This window comes from Anolis sagrei, chromosome Y, assembly GCF_037176765.1.
Source record: "Anolis sagrei isolate rAnoSag1 chromosome Y, rAnoSag1.mat, whole genome shotgun sequence".
Lineage (NCBI taxonomy): Eukaryota > Metazoa > Chordata > Lepidosauria > Squamata > Dactyloidae > Anolis > Anolis sagrei.
The window spans coordinates 55,622,405-55,638,540 of NC_090035.1; the positions used below are offsets into that span (position 1 = coordinate 55,622,405).

The following is a 16,136-nucleotide window of genomic DNA, read 5'->3' on the forward strand; positions in this document are numbered from 1 at the left end:
TAAGCAAACCCAGGCCTCCAGCGCCAGCCGTAAGCGCGCGCCGCATAGCGCTGCCTCCCAGCGTCCTCCAAACCCCGACGCGGCGAAAGGGAGACGCGGAGGAGCACCCGCGGCACACGCCAAGCGCCCGCCGCGGAACACATCTCCCAGGGCTCGCAAGGGAGCCGCCTGCCTTCTCCAGGATGGCGCGGGATGGGTGGATGGAGGCCCCAGACCCAGCCTCCACCACCCAGCCCCGAGACCGACCTGAGCTCCTTCCTCTTCGACGGTCGCCAACAGACTGAACTTCTGGGGTGGGCCAAGCAGAGGGCTTGGCTCCGCCCCCGCTGCGTAGTTCCGCCAGAACTACCTTCTTCCTTCGGCGAAGGGGACAACCAGCCTCGCCCACCCAGCTGCGCCAGGTGGGCAAAGCTTTATATGATCCTTCCTGAGGGATGGGTGACCTCACAATATTGTAGTGATCCTCACTTGCGGACTTTGCCTGCATAAAAAGGAACGGTCATTCAAAGAACCTAAACTACCTTAAATTTTTTTTTTAATTACTCCCCAAAAAAACACCTTAACTACACCCTTTGAAAAGGGAGAACATTGCATTTAAAAGAGAGCAGCTACTACATTAATATTGATCTCTATTGAGTTCTCACTGAATCAACTTATGATCTCATCTTTAATCAATCCACTTCAACTACCTCACCCCCCCCCCCCCCCCAACGCTTCACCCCATGGAACAATCCAAACCTCCATCACTACAACTACACCAATAATTAACCCCCTCTCCCCACTTTTACTACCTCACCCCCTATGACCCTATATCCCATGGTACAATCCAAATCCCCATCACAAAACCAATCACGGCAATGACTCCGACACCCTTCACCCCAAAAAACAAATTACTTGGCTGGAGCCAGGCATTTCTCTCTGTGAAACGCTTCTGCATGTGGTTATATCTTCCCAAATTAATTTATGTTTTTGAAGATTGAACAGTAACTGGGAAAGTATTTCCAACTTATCAAATCCTCCTCCTCCTGTGTACGTGTCATGGTACGTGGTGGTGTGGGGAGCTCCTCCGTGACAACTGAGCACAGCCATCATGGCTTGTATTCGTCCTTTAATATTGGTGTACTCTATAAAGGGGAAAGTCAAAATGTCACCACACCAGCTCTGATCAAGGACCCCATTCGCACAGAGATTGTGAACTTTGCACACACCAATTTGCGGAAGAACAGGAGATAGAACTACGTTGTGAGTGAACTTGCTGGGCATCACACCAGCCCGAAATCTTTGATCCACCGCCATAGCTGTGCCACATCCCAAGGCTTTGCGGAGGTGGAACTCATTGTTCTGGGCATGGTGCCTTCGGAAATATATCCCCGGAAGTACACATTTCTGCCCCGAACAAGAGTTGACTACGCTGACATCGTTGGGTTAACATCCCATTGAAGCGCTATGCCATCTGCTCTGTTTGGGCAGCTAAAGCTCTTCTGGCACTGCTGATTTGTTAGGGCCATCTATATGAGGAGATCACACAACTTGCTGAGGTCATTGAATAAATTTTTTTAGTCTGTTTGTAGATTGCTCCAATTGTCAATTTCTTTAAAAAATCGGTTCAACAGTTTAAATATAATTTGTTTTCAATAAATTTTTGTATTACTTTAATGTTATTCTACGTCCTCCCTCTCCAAGCTCTATGTAAGATACGTACAATATCATACGTACGAAACATACTATAAAGGGGTATAAGCTCTCTGATAACACTGCTCCAGAATTTGTCTTGTAGCTCCAGTTGTCTGCAAGTAACATTAATCTGCCAGTCTCAGGGGAAGATGGGGGGAGAGACGTTTGCATTTTGCTTTCACTGCATCTCCTTAAGGTTCCCTGCAGTATGTTTCGGAGGGATGGGTGTACCCTTTACCGCACATGGTGGCATCGCATTACTCAAACACCCCTACATAAGAGCTGTCATTGTTGGGTGACTATTCCTTATCTTATGGGCAAGGGAACTTTTCCTCCATCTCTCTGTTGTTTGTGGTGTCAATATCCAAACTGCTGTTTGGCTGTGTTCTGCACCTTGCTGTCGTTTAACGGTGACTTCTCTGCTCCGCAGTGGCATCGAAAGAAGACATCTTCAATGAGACGTCTTCTACAGATGTACCAATTGTCTTGTTGGAGCTGTCTGCCTGGCTGCCGAGTGTAGGTCATTACTTCATCCCTGACAGTCCTTGGGAGGAACCAACACTCTCTGCTCTATGAGTGTTACTGCTTCCTGCTTCTTCAGAGTACACCACCTGTTCCCTGTCTTCTGTCCAGTATCCTATAGAACTTCCCTTCTGGAGCCTAACAGTCCCTATCCTATCTTTGAGGGGTGTCTGCTTGTCTGCTGAGTTGTCCTGTGGTGTTTATTTCTTGTCCGGTCTTGCGGATTTGCCTCCCCCCCCCCCCCCCCCGTATCTGTGGAAGTAATACTTGCGAGTTTGAAGCCAAGTTAATGGCTGGGTTTTTAACATAGGTATTTCATGATTAAAGGCCAGCTAGGTAGCCCTGAGTTATGTAGTATTCTGTTACGACTTTATCGACATGAAGGTGAACTGGTCCCCTTTTTCCCCTTAACATCTGACCTGCCCTTTCACAGCAAGCTGTTACCTTGTGGTTGACTTTCAGGACTGCTAGGTTGACTGCTGTGTGTTGGTGGGTCATTCAGGTCTCCAGTTTATTGTGCCAAGGCCCCCTTGTATGCCTCATTGCTCAGGTTCCTTTCTCGACTTTGTCTGCACTGGCAGCAGTACTGTCCATGGGGTATGTTGTACTTTCCCTTATTTTCATGTGGCGTTATGCTTCTGTTGACGTGGGTAGCTGAGTACGGAAATGGGAGGAGAGATGGTAGGATATAGGTTATCCCGCACTTCGCTTCCCTCTACACCTGATCTGCACTCCTTTCAGTTGAAATCCTTGGATTCTCCCAGCACATGCCATCCCTTAGTGATCCCAGGGATCTGATCCAATGTAACCTTTGTCTTTGAATGACATTTCCTTTGCATCGCTGGCACCAGGTTTCTTCCTCTTCCCTTTGACATCCAAAGCAGTGTTGGCTTTATACTCCCCACATCTTTGCTTTATTGAATATCACCATCTTTGGAAGAAACTACAAGACAGCAATATAAGCTGTCATAGTGCAGTGCTCCAGGAGGTTCATAGTTGCTGAGCTGCCCGACTTTTGGTTTTGTAGCCCGACTCCTGGCCACAGCACAGGCAAGCGTAAACTCCCGGGGGGAATGCCAGCAGTGACGTATGCATTTGACTTTCACAGCAGGCAAGCAGTCATTCCTGGGGGCATTCCGGTAGTCATGTATGCATTTAGCTTTCACAGCATCTCTGTCATCCACCATCAACCCCCGTGAACCAGTAGGTGTTTGTTAGTTCAGGAATTTTTAAGCCTCTTTCCCATCTTTGGGTAAATTCAGAAGTTCAATAGAGAGCTTGGCAGGCAACGTCTCTTTAGTTCCTGGGGGAAGTGACGTTTGCATTTGGCTTTCACAGCAGGCAAGCAGTCATTCCTGGGGGGCATTCCGGTAGTCATGTTGGCATTTAGCTTTCACAGCAACTTTGTTGTCCTCCAGTAGGTTTCAACTGACTTGCCTTTAATGAATATCCTCTTCAATTTGCATAGTTCTTGCATTTTTAGGTTCCTTTGGAATGGGTGTAGATTATATGAGTCTAACTCCTCATTACTTTTCAGGGTCCTCAACATTATATTTCAGGACTGCCTGGTTGAGTGCTGTGTGTTCCATGTTGTGTAAGTCTTTCTGTGCCCTCAATGTAGTACATCTCTCCCCTTGTCAGGGGGTAAGGAACACGCCCCACCCCCTAATAGAAAAAAACAACCCAAATCAGCCAGGGCCTCGTGTTCCTCTGAGAATGTCGGTGTGCGCATACGTATCCTCAGGAATTGTCCGTCAGCAAATCAATGTTCCCAACTTGGAGTTGGGCCTTCAAATCTTTACACATCCTGTGTCATTATATTAGGACTGCAAAGAAACACTTAGTGCACAATTATTGAGCTCCTGGAGCACTTGCCCCATAACAGCGGCCGTTTCACATGTACATGCGTACCCCCCCTTCCTCACATATCCAACAAGCACTTTGTTGCATTCATTTCTCCATGTGACCCCTCCCTCTACGTTTTCCACGTGGTACGCATGCGGTGTTCTGGCATTTGTCTGCTTACTTCCCATCGACTCATTCCTGCAACTCCTGGGTGGCCTCGTAATTTCTTACCAAAAAAAAAGAATCTTCATATGAGATCTGTATTTCTAACGTAAAAGTTCTATGATATATCCTGAGGGTAATGTCTGCCTGGCTGCTTTGTGTAGGCCAGTTCTTCTTTCACTGAGTTTCTTCTGGAAGAAACATTACCCTCTGCTCGATGGGTGCTAGTGCTTCTTGCTTGTTCTGAGTCTGCCAACTTTTTCCAGTGTCTGCTTCAGTGTTCCGTAGTCCTTCCCCTCTCGAGCTTATCATTGCTTTCCTCTCTTTGAGGGTTGTCTGTGTGTCTGCTGTGCTATGGTGCCCGATTAAAGGTCTGCTGCATACATTTGCTGAAAGGCTGGCTTCTCTTCCTAATTCCTGATGTTACTTTATGTTTCCTCTTGAACGATTTTAACCGCCTCACATACTCCTTTCTTTAATCCTTTGGCTTATTTAATGTTATTATCTGAAAATCATAATCAGAATGTTGGTTCATTTAATTTTTCCATAAATTGATATCTACTTTGAGTTTTCATATCCTGTCCTTCTCTACACCCAAGGGGGAATCAGAGGGTGTCTGCTTTACTGCTTTCTGTATTCCTGCACTCCTCCATGGTGGATCCACTTTACTTTCCCTTTGCCAGCAGGAGTTTCGTTCTAGGCGCGTTTGAGTCACTTTTTCGATTTCACGGGTTGCGCTGGTGTTGGGGCGGGTAGGTAGGAATCATCCAGTGCTTGCATGTTCGGGGCAGCATTTCACATCGCAGTAATCCCAGTCAGATTCATACTCCAGACATCTTGGTCTCTTCTGTCTCTGGGGAGGTATTGCTTGACTGCTGAGTGGCTCGCAATTCTTTGGAAGCAATTAATCTTCATACGTAGTATGATAACCAACTGCCGTTGCGCTTGGGGGCAATTAGTCTTGATGAAGAAGGGAAGGAAGTGGCACCTTTCCCCTTAGGGATTGCTTCCTGCTCTCCTATTGGAAACTGGAACTGCCAAAAACCCAAATAACTGCCAATAGCTTAGGAAAACTTTTATTTATCACAAAATCATTTCTTCAAACCAATGAGGTGGGAAACATACGTTTCAGTCTCAATCAGTACTGGGTGCAAGGGTATTGAAGCAGAGAAGCATCACCAAGATTCATCTTTCCACAATGGCTTTGAATGACGGAGGAAACCACAACCCCAGTTCAGATGGACTATGATTTGAAGACTCAGAATCTTCCTCTGTTGCCAAAAGAACCGGCTTGTAGGCGCTTGAGATCTCTATGTTATCCAGGATGATCTGGACTTAAAGCATTCATGGATCAAGTGCTTTTTGGCCCACCCCCCTCCATTGCTTGTCCTATGTTGTCCTGCATCATGACAATGTGCCTCGTTGACAGATGGCCTACGAATACTTTAAATGGAAAATCAATGACTGCCTACTTACCCTGTGCATTTTGACAATGTTCCTTTTCTCTTAACCCTGTAGCCTTCCACTGTGCCAAATGACTTGGAACGGTAAATGACTGCCGTGTTTGATAGCAGCTACACTTCTTTATGATAATTGTCCTTATGCAATGCAACTTCAGAGGTATGCAGTGGCTGCCCAGGAGTGCCTTTGGGTGCATTCCTGTCTTCTCTCAACCTCATTTTCCTTTTTCCATAGTATTAATACAGGAATTAAGTTAGGTGGGAGTGTCAGTTTGTCTGCTCTGAGGAGGACAGCTATCGTTCATAGAGGAAGAGACTTAGAGAGATTTAGGTTTGCTGTAATACTGGCATACATAGTTGTTTGTTCTTAGTAACAATTTCTTACAGGGCAGTTTTGTGAGTCTTCTATTTCCGATTCGGAGGGATGGGTGTTCCCTTTCCCGCACATGGTGGAGTCGTGTTACTCAAATACCCCAGCGAAAGAGCTGTCCTTGTAGGGTGCCTATTCCTTCTCTTCTGGGCAAGGGAACTTTTCCTCCAACTCTCTGAACTTTGTGGTGTCAATATCCAAACTGCTGTTTGGCTGTGCTCTGCGCCTTGCAGTCGTTTCACGGTGCTTGTCTGGTGACTTCTGTGCTCCTGAGTGGCATCGAAAGAAGACATCTTCAATGAGACATCTTCTACAGATGTACAAATTGTCTTGTTGGAACTGTCTGCTTGGCTGCCGAGTGTAGGCCCAGACTATCCTCGGGGAGAACCGCAACTCTCTGCTCTATGTGTGTACTACTGCTTCCTTATGAAGGTGACTTTGTCCCCTTTTGTTCTCACACATGTGAGCTGCCCTTTCCCAGCCATCTTTTACCTTACTGCTGACTTACAGGACTATCTGATGTTCTGCTGTGTGTTGGTGGGCCATTCAGGTCTCAAGTTTTTTTGTGCCAAGGCCTCCTTGTATGCCTCGTTGCTCATGTTCCTTTCTTGACTTTGTCTGCACTGGCAGCAGTTCTGTCCTTAGAGTATTTTGAACTTTCCCTTGTTTTCATGTGGGCTAATGCTTCCGTTGACGTGGGTAGCAAGCGTACTGACTTGGGGAATGGGAGGAGAGAAGGGAAGGATATAGCTTATCCCGCACTTCGCTTCCCACGACGCCCGATCTGCACCCCTTTCAGTTGAAATCCACTTCTTTGGATTCTCCCAGCCACATGCCATTCCTTAGTGATCCCAGGCATCTGGTCCGACGTAACCTTTGTCTTTGAATGACATTTTCTCTGCATCGCTGGCATCAGGTTTCTTCCTCTTCCCTTTGACATCCAAAGCAGTGTTGGCTTTCTCCTCAAATGGATCCCTGCAGCATCTGTAGAGCAAGACCACTGTATCCTTGGTGTCCATCTCCCTGTGCCCCTGCTTTTCTTTTTCCAGTTTTCCTTATTCTCCTTCCACCAGGGGCGTTAAGGGTAAATGCACCCCTTCAAGGGCATTGAGGTGGCCAGAAAGATGTGCTGTCCTTCATGGCAGGCAAGCATTCAGGCAGAAACTCACAGGGGATTAAGGCTTGATGCCACCCGGGAGGGGAACGAGCCCATACTGTTTCTGCACTGTGTCTAGGAACCTGCAACTGCCCAAAAAATAGATTGATTATGACAGAAACGTCCAGTAGAGCTCTGTTGTCTTCTGATTTACTAGAAATATCTACACTGCCTTGTTATCAGCCCTGTACCGCACTATATTTCTTTTGCTCTATTGTTCCTCAAGACAAAGTCGGTTCCTTTTGGAAACGGGACAGTAGTATGATTCTTCCTGAGGGATGGTGCACCTCACAATACTTTTGTGATCCCCACTACTGCTCTTTCCCTTCATACAAAGGAACGGTCAATCAAAGACCCTAAAATACCTTTAAAACAACTTACATAAACTACCTCATTTAAAAAAACCCATTAAAAATCAAAAAAATTCAGGGGAAAAAACCCTAAAGAAAAACATTAAAAAAGGGAGGGACTTGCATTTATCTGAGAACAGCTGCTACATTAATTCTGTACTCTATATTGTGTTCTTCTCCTGCTCTCATCTTGAATCAATCCACTTTAACTACCCAACCACCCCTACCTTTACCCCGTGTAACAATCTAAATCTCCATCCCAACAACAAACACTGCAATTACTCTGGCACTCTTCCCCACCCCTCCCAAAAAAAACTATTTTTCAGCTGGAGCCATGCATTTCTCTCTGAGAACTGCTTCTGTATGTAGTTCTTTTAAAAAAAAGAATTACTGATATAGAAGAAATAACAGTTTTTGGAAAAGTAATGTGGGGAGGTCCTCCGTTACTCGTGAGTGGAGCCATCATGGCTTTAACTCATCCTTTGATATTGGTGTATAGAAGAAATAACAGTTTCAGGGAAAGTGATGTGAGGAGGTCCTCTGTTACTCGTGAGCACAGCATCATGGCTTTAACTCATCCTTTGATATTGGTGTACTATGTAAAGGAGGAAGTTGTTTGGACAACTTCCCCTCTTCTGACGCTGTAGATGTGTTCAGGCCATAGCCATTAGGAGTTCACAGAACTTCCTTGGGTCGTTGAAGACAAACTATAATTTGTATTGTTTTTTTAAATTCCCTTGGAAGAATCCTCTTCTCCCAAAGGAGCATGCAATGCAACCAGACAAGCAAATCCCCCCCCCCCCCCCCCCCGTGAACCTGTAGGTGTTCATTAATGCACTTGTTTTACAGCATCTTCTTCTTTTTGAAAATTTGGAAGCTCAATATACAGCTTAGCAAGCACCGTTTCTTTAACTCCATGAGTCTGTCATTGCTAAGGATGGCCCCGGGGCAGCAAAGCGATCATTAAAGGGCGGGAGTGGCCTGAGTGATTTCTGCATTTAGCTTTCAATCCATCTTTTCAATGCAGTGTGCTGTACCATTGAGGCCAGGCACTCCTTTTCAAATGCGAGTTTTTTTCCCCTCCTTCTCTGCTGTAAGTGCCTGGCCGCACTTCCTTTGAGTCCCCCAGCCACATTTCATTTATTGACGATCCCTAGGATCTGGTCTGACGTAACTTTTCTCTTTGAATTACATTTTCTCTGCATCTTTGGCATCAGGTTTCTTCCTTTCCCCTTTGACATCCAAAGCAGTGTTGGCTTTATACTCAAATGGATCCCTGCATGTTTCGGAGAACAATACCTTGCTGTCCATCTCCTAGTGCACCTGCTATTATTTTTCCCGTTCCCCTTCTTATCCTTCCTCCAGGATCTTCCTCCATAGTTCCCTTCTTTCTCCATAAAGTATGTTTTGAGTGCATCCCTGCTGTCCTGCAGTACGTGTGGCTGTGAATCTGGAAAGCTGTCAGTTTTGGGGGGAATGGAAATAGTGATGGAAGTATACGTCTTTTAATACATCTCTGCTGATCTGTAGTGATGATGGCCGCATTCCTGGTGTGTCCTGGGGAGGAATGGAAAGAGTGATGGTAGTATACATTGCCGGTATGCATCCTGCCATTCCCGTGGGGGTTAAGGGTAAATGCACCCCTGGAGGGCTTTCAGGTGGCCGGAATGTTGTGCTGTGCTTCACTGCAGGCAAGCATTCAGTCAGAATCTGGGGGGGGGGGGGGGTTAAGGCCAAGGGAGCAGTGCTTCACCACTGTGCTTTGTTATCTGCTGCCACAAAGAAGTTACATATGCTGTCTCCTGCCAACTTTGGCAAAGGGAACAAACCCTTACTGTTTCAGCACTGTTCCATCACGTTTTTCAAATGAATCTGTGAGGAACGGAGTCTGTACCCTGCTTGGTTCTTACCCGGGCCTGTGATCCCCTCTTTGAAATATTTGTACAAGGTGGTGTGACAAGGTGGCTTGGTATGCCCATCCCACCAAGAACTTACTGCAATTTATTATTATCCAGTCTAAGGCAGGGGTCCCCAAACTAAGTCCCGGGGCCGGATCCGGCCCCCCGAGGGCATTTATCCGGCCCCCGGATGTGGAGAAGGAGGGGAGGCAGCGGGTGAAGCAGCTTCGGGGGCCGCTTCCTCCTCCCTGGGCCCAGCCGGTTCTTCTCCTGCCTTCAGGAAGGGGGCTGGCCTCATCCTGACAGCAGGAGAAGGGGGGGGGGGAGGCAGCGGGCGAAGCACCTTCGGGGCTGCTTCGTCCTCTGCCTCCCTAGGCCCAGCTGGCTCTTCTGCTGGGAAGGGGCCACGAGCTGCGTGCTTCCGCAGATCAGAGCCAGGCAGAGCAGCAGCCGCGTCCCGGGCGCCTCCCAAGCCTCTGCCTGTCAGGGCGGGGACTCCATGGGCTTCCCTGCAAGGCAAGGAGCAGAGGGGAGGGGGTCAGTGCGGAGGGAGAGAGGGAAGGGTCTCCTTCCACCAGGGAAGCACCCACCAAGACCCTCCTCCTCCTCTTCCTCCTCCACTGCTGGGCAAGAACCCCCCTCCCTTCACACACACACACACACACACACACACACACACACACACACCATCTGGGTTGTAGATTTTGGGCTGTATGGCTGTGTTCCAGAAGCATTCTCTCCTGATGTTCTCTCTTTGGTTCCATCCTTTCTTGTCTCTTTCCTTCCCTCCCTCTTTCTCTTTTTCGTTCCTTCTCTCCTTCTTTCTCTCTTTCACTTTTTTATTTCCTTCTCTCCTTCCTTCTCTACCTTTCTTTCTTTCCTTTCCTCCTCCCCTCCTTCTTTCCCTCTTTCTCTCCCTCCTTCTCTCCTTCCTTCTGTCTCTACCCTTCTTCTTCTTTCTTTCTTTCTTTCTCTCTTTCTTTCCTTCTTTATCTCCTTCCCTCCTTTTCCCCCTTCTTCTTTCCCTTTCTTTCTCTCTTTCTCTCCCTCCTTCTCTCCTTCCTTCATTCTCTACCCTTCTTTTTTTCCTTTCCTCCTTCTTCCCTTCTTCTTTCCCTCTTTATTTCCTTCTCTACCCTTCTTTCTCTCCTTTCTCTCCTTCCCTCTTCTTTCCCTCTTTCTTTCTCTTTCTCTCCCTCCTTCTCTCCTTCCTTCTCTACCCTTCTTTCTTTCCTTCTTTCCTTCTTTCTCTCCTTCCCTCCTTCTTTGCCTCCTTCTCTCCCTCCTTCTCTCTTTCCTTCCTTCTTTCCCCCTTTCTGTGTATGTGTTTTGTGTGTGTATATACATAGATGTGTGTGTTTGTGTATATGTGTGTGTGTGTGTGGTTTTGCACATGCATTGTAATGTATTGGGGGGGGGGGAGGTTGCTTTTTAAGTCTCTTCCACTGTGTTTTTCAGTGTTTTTTATGAGTGATGGTAACTTGTTGGCCTGATAGATGTCTTGTGTCCAAATTTGGTGTCAATTCGTCCAGTGGTTTTTTGAGTTCTGTTAATCCCACAAACGAACATTACATTTTTATTTATATAGATTTTTCAAATTATAATCCGGCCCTCCAACAGTTTGAGGGACTGTGACCCGGCCCTCTGTTTAAAAAGTTTGAGGACCCCTGGTCTAAGGCTTTAGAATAGTCAATAAATCCGAAATAAATATTCCATGGTGCAATACAAATTTCCTTCACAACGAAAACCACACCTATTACTCAACGTCCCTTAACACCCCCCCCCCCCAAATCATTACATTCTGCTGGAGCAATGCATTTCTTTCTGTGAACCGCTGCTATAAGTGGTTCTCTTTCCAATTAGAATTATTTTTCTTGAAGATAGATCAGTGTCAGGAAAATCTTTTTCTACTGATCAATACCTTTTCCTGCTGGGTCAGTGACAAAGTCAGTGGTGTGGGGAGCTCCAACGCGACAAGGGACTTTTTGTAACCATCTAGTTTGTCTTCAATGACTGGAGGAAGTTCTGTGAACTACTTGATGTGATGGCCTGTAGACTTCAGCAGCAGCTGAAGAGCTTAAGCTGCCAATCCAGAGCATATGATATAGCACTTCAGGGTGATGATCACCTGACGATGACATGTTTGGTACCATCATGGCTTCTACTTCTCCTTCGATATTGCTGTTCTCTGGAAAGGGGGAAGTGTCTTGTTAAAATGTCACCATGCAATCTATCCTCAAGCCCCCAACTGCCCAGATATTTTGTTCTTGTCTCGCACCAATTTGCAGAAGAACAGGAGGCTGCCCATTCCTGTGAGTGAAGTTGCAGGACATTAGACCTGCGCAGAAGCATTGCGGCACCGGCAGAGCTTTGCCTCGTATTCTAATGGTTCTCGGAGGTGGAACCCATCGGTCAGGACTGGGTGACTTTGGCAATATGTCTCTGGGAGGACGCATGTTTGCCCCAACACTGACTTGGCAAACATGTCATCGTCAGGTGATCATCACCCTGAAGCGCTATATCATATGCTCTGCATTGGCAGCTTAAGCTCTTCAGCTGCTGCTGAGGTCTACAGGCCATCACATCAAGTAGTTCACAGAACTTCTTCCGGTCATTGAAGACAAACTAGTCAAAGGAAGCTGTCCTGCTCCTCAATTAACTGAAAGCCTGGGATGATATCAGAAAGGTCTATGGCTACCTGCGTAAGTGCGTGGGAATAGGAAAGACGCAGTACCTAGGACACATCCAGCGCAAAGGACTCTGCATTATCTTCAATGAGAATAACAGGATCATAAAGGCTTTCAGGAACATCCCTGGAATTTCAGATCCCTATGTAGAAAAGGTGGGCGTTTTGAGATTGGCTCCTCGCTGCCATGCTGGACAATTCTGCATTTGATTAGAATGCGTTTCCCACAAATTGGATGCTTGGTATGGCATTTGGCACTAGCAGAATATGCTAAAGAGCAACTCCTACTAGTTGTCTTTATGGGTCTTCCCCACCTCTGTGGTCCACTAATGTCTCCTACCTCTCGACACGAGGCTACCATTGTGAGATCTGAAAAAGTCCTTATTTTAAAGAAATCCATAGGAAAGGTTCTGAGGCTGTTAGGGTAGGTGTGAGTTGTAGTCCAAAGCCCCAGGAGGGTGCAAGTTGGCCATGACAGATGTAGATGCCCGCAGTGATGCCCCGAGCATCCCTCTGTCGGTGCTCTGCAGTGTGCTGTGCCATTGAGGGCAGGCATTTCCTCTCAAACGTGAGCTTGACTTCCCCATTCCTGCTGTATGTGCCTCAGGGTTGCCGTCTCTTTCTCCGACTGACTGCTTCTCTGCAGTTTGATGGAGTGCCATTGACCCCAGACCTATTTTCTCATGCCAGCTTTACATCCCCATCCCTGACCTATACTCTGTTTTTTTTTCTGTCCTGGGCACCCTTTCCTCTTTACCTCCTTTGTCTACGCGGAGCTACTACTTGATTGCTGCGTGACTTTGAATATTTGAGAGTAACCCATGGAAGACGTTCCATCTCTTTTCTCTAATGAATCTGTGAGGAAAAGAGTCTAAAGTCCTTATGGGAAGAAACTTCCCCCCCCCCCCCCCCATAAAGCGCCTCGTTGTCAGGTGGCCAACGAACCCATAAGTGCCTGTTTACCTGCCCTGTGCATTTGGACCGTGTTCTTTTTCCTTCCTATGTGCGAAGTGATAAGACATTTTCAAAGATACATGTTCCACGGAAAAATGAAATGTCAAGGGGGAACTGTCTGCCTGGCTGCTGAGTGTAGTCCACTTCTTCATCCCAGACTGTCCTCGGGGAGAACCACCACTCTCTGCTCAATGGGTGGTATACCTTCCTTTCCTTTCCACACGCATCCCACATGTTATTTGTTGCATTCATTTCTCCATGTGTCTCCTCCCTCAACGGCTTCCTTGTGGTATGCGTGCAGTTTTCTGGTGTTTGTCTGCTGACTTCCCATTGACTCATAACTGCATGTCGTGAGTGGCATCGGAACTTTATCCCTTATAAATATTCTACATAAGAGATATGTAAAAGGTCAATGATATATCCTTTGGGAAATATGTGCCTGGCTGCTTTGTGTAGGCTAGTTCTTTTTTCACAGATTTTACTCCTGAATAACCTTCACTCTCTGCTCGATGGGTGCTAGTGCTTCTTACTCGTTCTGCCAACTTATTTCACTCTATGATTCTGTGTTCTGTACTGTCCCCTAGTGAGCTTACCATTGCTTTCCTTTCTTTGAGGTCAGTCTGTTTGACTGCTGTTTTGTGGAACCCGATATAAGGTATGCTGCATAAAGTCACTCAAAGGCTTTCTTGTCTTTCACAGCATATCAGCCGTCCTCCAGAGAGACTGTATTCGTGGTGTTACTTCATCATATCTCTTTGAAATAATTTTAATCTCCCAATTTAGTACTTTGGTTTATGTAATATTATCATATGTAATATAAACTTGCAATGTTTGTTAATTGATTTTTTCCATACAGTGAATTTTACTTTGAGTATTCATACCCTGACCTTCTCTAGACCCAGAGGGGATTCTCTGGGGTGTCCGCTTCACTGCTGTGTGTATTCCCACACTCCTCCATGGTGGATCTCCTTGAATTTTCCATTGCCGGCAGCAGTTCCTTTCTTGGGGTATTTTGAACGTTCCCTCGGTGTCACTGGTTGTGCCAAGAATCCCTTTTCTTCCAACACTGCTTTGAATGTCAAAGGGAACAGGAAGATAACTGATGCCATTGATGCAGAGGAACAGTCACTCAGAGACAAAGTAAACAGGTGGCCATGTTCATGGCAAGCAGCCATTCCTTGGGGAATGGAAAGAGTGACGGTAGTACACACTCCCAGTGTGCAGGTTCAATGTCCCATGGGAGGGCTTAGAGACAGTCTCACTGGAGGACGGCTGATATGCAGTGAAAGTTTAATGCATTATGACACTCCCAGGGGGTTAATGGCCGATGCCCCCCGGGAGGACTTGGAGAAGGCCAAAATGGGGCATGGTCCTTCAGAAAGCAGGCAAGCAGGCAGCCCCGAGGGTTAATGCCCCATGGCCCCGGGAGGGCTTGGAGGTGGTCAAAAAGGGTATTGGCCTTCGCAGAGCAGGCAAGCAAGCAGTCCTGGGGGGTTAATGCCCCATGGCCCCCGGGAGGGCTTGGAGGTGGCCGGAAAGGGTATTGGGCTTCACAGAGCAGGCGAGCAGGCAGTCCCGGGGGGGTTAAGGCCCCATGGCTCCCGGGAGGGCATGGAGGTGGCCAGAATGGGGAGCGTTTGCCTTCACTGCAGGCAGTCAATCAGTCAGTCAGTCAGTCAGTCCTGGGGGGCCAGGATGGATGCCCCCCGGGAGGTCGTGGAGGTGGCCGGAAAGGGTATTGGCCTTCGCAGAGCAGCCAAGCAGGCAGTCCTGGGGGTTAATGCCCGATGCCCCCCGGGAGGGCTTGGAGACGGCCAAACTGGGGCGGTGGCCTTCACAGCAGGCAAGCAGTCAGTCAGTCCCAGGGGGTTAAGGCTCGATGCCCCCCCGGAGGGCTTGGAGGTGGGCGGAATGGGTACTGACCATCACTGAGCAGGCAAGCAGTCAGATTATCTGTGTTAAACTAGATTATATGAGTCTTCACTTTCCTACAAATTTGGCAAAAATTTAATAATTTGATTATAAGTGCAGTTATTTTTTATTTTTAGTTATGTTGTTTATTATATTTTATTTAATTTATGTATTATTTATTTTATTTTTTATTTATGTACTGTATGTAGTTTGTAACATTTTATGTTATTATGTTTATTTTATTTAATGTAATGTTTTTTTTAATTTATAAATTAATTATCTAATTTTATTGATTTAAAATTATATAGTTAATTAATGTATTTGAATTCACCCACCCACCCCTCCCTCCAACCCCTCCCAGGGGGAATCGGTCTTTACTTAACTTGCACTACTGCTAGAGGAATTATACTTAATATGTACACTTGCCAGATAATTTGGCCATAATTTAATAAATTAATAGTTAATTTCAAAGTGCAAATTTTATTAGTTTTTATTTATTTCTTACTTTCTTTTATTTACTTTCTATATTTTTGTAGTATTTTATTATTAACTAATGTGTTTTATTACATTTAATTTTATTATCTTACTACTTATTTTATTACTTTATTTTATTATTTTGTTATTTATTTTATTATTTTATTATTTTATTAATTGATTAATTGATTAAAATGATTTTAATTTGTATTTTTACTAACTTAATGTATTTTAATTTCATCCAGAATGTATTTTAATTTGGTATCGGTTAGTTAGTTGTAAGTTCTATCACCAGCAATCATCTTCAGAGGGAGAGGAAAGCTTCAGAAGTTCCCCCTATCCCGTTTGGAGGTGTTTTTAGCGCATTGCGCAATTGCGTCCGCCATTAACGAATCGATTCGTAATTAATAAAATTTTGGAAATTTTGAAATTTTGAAATTTTAAATTTCGGAAGTCCTCTGAAATTCGAAATGCTGGCGCCCCCCTGGAAACGAGGTGAGTTTAGAACCAAATTTTTTCTTGATCAAACAAGCCTACTATTTAGTTATTAAATAATGCTATTTAATTATTATTAAATAAGATTGTTTAGTTATTATTAAATAATTTTTGTTGTTCATTTGTTCAGTCATTTCCAACTCTTCGTGACCTCATGGACCAGCCTATGCCAGAGCTCC

At 45.8% G+C, this 16,136-nt stretch overlaps 1 pseudogene; it reads left to right on the plus strand.

The window, feature by feature from the left end:
* The first annotated feature begins 1,038 nt into the window (after positions 1-1,038).
* Positions 1,039-12,333, plus strand: LOC137095630 (large ribosomal subunit protein uL4B-like; annotated as a pseudogene).
* The last annotated feature ends 3,803 nt before the right edge of the window (positions 12,334-16,136 follow it).